Raw genomic sequence first — 4,397 nt, 5'->3', positions numbered from 1 at the left:
TTGTCTTTTTTCATGTTAGTGTAATAGACCGAGTATTTGTGTTGTCAAGTTGGCGTCAGGGGGTTTATCAAAAGACCTCTCCCAGGGTTAGCAATGGAATGGGATGAGTACGGATGGGAGGTCATTTGTTGTTGTTGTTGTTGTTGTTGTTCTACTTCTTTTCTTCTTGTTCTTGTTCTTCTTGTTCTTGTTCTTGTTCTTCTTTTTCCTGTTATTATTATTATTATTATTATTATTATTATTATTATTATTATTATTATTATTATTATTATTATTATTATTATTATTATTATTATTGTATTTATTATTATTATTATTATATTTATATGCACGTACACTTGAACTGTCCCTGTGGTTTGCTAACATTTATATGTATATTTATTGTTTTATTGCTTTTCATCAGCTGGTAACTACGGCCATTATCATTTTTGGGTCATACCTCATTACCATAGCTGGGCGTTATCGCGATAAGTTATCGCGATACTTTATCGCTGATAACAAAATCGGGTTATCGGCCATCCGCTACTTATTTAAATATATATCGGTATCTTCGTTACTTTTGTAACCAAACTGGCGATAATCGCTACTTTTTTCCGACTCAGAAAAAAAACGTTGTCTCCTCCCGGGCGCCCGGTGTTGTATGAAAAAACTTCGGGGTATGAAATATCTTCGGTGAAGATATTTCATACTTTGATCATCACCATTAAAACACTATAGGTTATTTTTTTATTTTTTATGTAAGACTCAAAAATCAATATATCAAAAAGAAAAATCATTTAACTTTGCCCCCCAAAATTATTATTCACTGCCTCAAATTTGATATTCCATATTCGTTTGTGAGCATGCCATGGTATTGAAGGCACCCGGTGTTGTGTTATTTGGTGTCCCATCGTCAAATGTTGGCGCTTTTGTTTACAAATACTGGTCTCTCGTGAACTACGCATGTTCAGACCAGTAAGTGTAGCCCTATAGAGTCTCACAAAGCTTTTTAACACATTAAGACATACAGTACCACCATCCTCGCTGTTTCTAAAACGGCACTCTGTACATATAAATACAACTCGCACAGAGTGTCGTTCTAGAAACAGCGGGGATGGTGGAAGTGGTACTGTATGTCTGATTCAGCGTTCCAGCAACTCTTAATTACGGTTAAAAGCTTTGTGAGATTGTACAGGTCTACGCTTGCTGGTCTGAGCACACAGTTCTGAGACCAGTGTTTGTAAACAAAAAGCCAATATTTGACGGTAGGGACGCCAAATAACACAACACGGTTCAGACGTTTCTAGTATTACCGTCCATAGGTACGTGTCAACTTGTGGTTTTCAGGTTTTGTAAGTTTTCTAAAATACAAGTAATGAAAATTTGAATTCATCTATGTTTTTTTATTGGAAATAATATAGTATCATTTTCGCCTATCGGACTTATCGCTATCGGAATTGTGGATTAATATCGGGTATCGGTTATCGGTTATCGCCTATATTTGTGTTTCCAGTTAACGAATATCGGTTATCGCCGATAAGGTTTTCCATTATCAGTTATCGGTTATCGGGAATAAGGTTTTCTGTTATCGTGCCCAGCTATGCTCATTACATCTTCAGCATTATTTATATATCATTTTGTGCTTTCGATGGTGTGCTCTTGTTGGGAGTATTTCGTGGGCATGCTTTTTCTCGCAATGAAGCAGCTCTTCCATAACACACATATACATATTATCCCACATTTTTAAACATAGCGTCTCAGTTCCCATGTTTGAAAAGCCTCTCGTCGTAGAAGTTGCTGGGATTTCTGTGGCCTGTTTTGTGATGCTAGTGATAGTTTTACTCGGCCTTCTGCGTCTTGAACAGAAAAAAACCACTACCCATGAAAACCCAGTTATTAATCTTGTCTTGTGACCTTAGGAAATCGTCGTAATGGGAGAGCGATATGTTTAAGAATATGGACCTTTAGCCGTCACCCAGTTTACCGTGCACGTGTCCCTCCTCGACTCCGTATCCTCACGAACTCCTGAACAGCGGAAAAAATAGTGTCTGAAATGTTTTGGTGCTGTGCTGTCAAAGTGTTATGAGAGGGCGTCCTGCTGCCTGCTCCTGCTCCTGCTCGCCCTGCTTCCTCCCTTCTCTTCTCCCTTCTCCTCTTTCTTCGCCTGCGCCCTCCTCACGATCAACTTTTACCTTAGGATTTTAAACTTACTTTTTGTTCCTGCGACGGATGAAGTACTTTGTGTCGCCCAGGGTGAGGCGCAGCGAGGAAGAAAATCCCAAAATAAGGCGCTCTGGAGGAAGAGGGTGAAGCAGGTGGTGGAGGCAGGAGGAGGAAGAGGAGGAGGAGGATCGCGATGGGACGGAGGGAGGAAGGGAAGGAAGGAAGGAAACAAGACGAGGGGAAAAGTGAGAGGAAAAAGTGTGTGAGTCGGGTGTTTATGAGGAAATGTTGAGGTTTTGTTATACTTGGTAGAGTGTGTTGAGTGTTTTGACAACGTGGGGCTGAGAAATAGTTTGAAGAATGCGAGTGGTTGATGGATTCGTTGTGTTAGTGTGCTGGGCCTTTAGTCTCGAATGCTTCGCCCCATACACACTCACACTTGACAGAGTTTTCGTCGTAGAGGTTTTGGGCATTTCCAGAGGTACTTTTTTGACCCTGAATATAGTATGACCCTTTTTCTGTACCATGAAGGTAAAAAAAAAAAAAAAAAAAAAATCCTGAAAACTCATTTCATCTCCTTTTTGATCTATGGAAATACACCTTAGTACTTCAATTTCAAAAGACCCGCAATGTGCTCCGAGGTGTTCCGAGGTCTGTCTCTCTTATACGTATACGAAGTACAATTAACTAGCCAAGGATGCTGTCATGCTGTTGTCGGTCACGCTGCCCTCACTGACTTCCTCACCTCAGCGAGCTTGAACACGCCGCCAGACCAGGTAACTGTGGTGCGAGTGCGCTTTTGTGCACTTCAAAGATATCCGGAATAGCAGGAGTGACTTTACCGACCTAGTGTATTTTCCCTCAGTCTCTCCCTTATCGTTCCCACGTCCTTTACAGACTTTACATACACGTATTTTAGCGGTAACTAAAACTACTGACACCAGAAATCTTGGAGGTAGATAGGAGAGATAATCGAGCAAAGGGATGTTAAAATAGGTAAAGGTAAAGTTGGGGGCATACGATCTAGCTGCGCGCGGCGGCGGTGCACATTTCCGTCACATTTGGTCCTTCGAGCCTATGGTGGGTAAGAAATTAAGAACTTATTTTTCCCGGGACAAAAGACCAGTTTAACATCCGGGTTACCACAGTTTTACCTTCCCCAGGTTTCCCCAGGTGCCCATTTATCGACCAGCCCGCAAGGAAGGATGAACAGCTGGGTGAGATGTACGTCGACTGCCCGGGCCGGATTCGAACCCGGGCCCGTGGATTCGTAGCTAATCACGTTGACCACTGAATCACGAAGGCGCTGAAGGTTGCTTGGTTAGTTTTATTTTGCACAGAAGGATGATGTACATTTTGTTCCGTAAGCTAGGATGTCCGTATGTTCCCTCCGCATTGTGTTTTAGGTAATGGAAGGAGGAGAAGGAGGGCTGAGGAGGAGGGATTGGAAAGGAAGAGGCAAGCGAAAAGGAGGAGGGAGAGGGAATGGAAGGAAAGAGAATTTAGAAGGAGGGAGAGAGAGTAGAAGGAAAGAGACAAATGAGGAGGAGGAGGAGGAGGAGGAGGAGGAGGAGGGGAAAGATCAAAGCAGAGCAGAGCAAAGCATAGCAGAAGGGTACAAAGGATTAGCTAGGATAGGATCGGAGGAGAGGACAGGAGATGGGAAGGAGGGAAGGGGAGAGGGGGCGATGCTGTATGCTTGGTCCCCTCCCCACGACGGCACATTCCTCGGCCCGGTGTGGTCTAGGCATAACTCACTACATCGGTATTCTCAGAGATTCCACCTCCCACTTCAATTACTTCCAAAGGCCGAAAAGGTGGCCAATCGGGTTCTCATGAGTGTTTCCTTTGGCTCATAGTACAGAAGAAGGGTTAGACTACTAGCAGGGTCATAAAACTACCCCTGGAAATGCCTGCCCAACACTCCTGTAAGTTTGGGCGCCGAAATGTTGGAGAATTTGGTTACTGCCTCGGTGGTTAGGACTTTATGTGGTATGGGTGCCATTGTGGTCAAGTTGCTGCGTGCCCCTGTGTTGCTTTGTTCCGTCCGTCTGTGTGTCTGTTTGTCTCTGGATCTTTCATTAGTATTTTCCTTTTTTTCTCTATAATTCCTGTTTCTGTTTGTCTTTATAATTTCTCTTGGTGTCTGTTTGCGTATGTTTATTTAATCAATCTCTTATCTCTCGATGATTCCTCCTGCTGTTGGTTTCTGTTTTTATTTTCTTATATTTCTCTCTGTAGACAAGTGGTATGCA

The sequence above is a fragment of the Eriocheir sinensis genome, unplaced genomic scaffold (genome assembly GCF_024679095.1).
Source record: "Eriocheir sinensis breed Jianghai 21 unplaced genomic scaffold, ASM2467909v1 Scaffold1464, whole genome shotgun sequence".
In the NCBI taxonomy this organism is placed as follows: Eukaryota; Metazoa; Arthropoda; class Malacostraca; order Decapoda; family Varunidae; genus Eriocheir; species Eriocheir sinensis.
The sequence above is the reverse complement of the archived record's forward strand: the minus strand, read 5'-3'. Positions refer to the sequence as shown.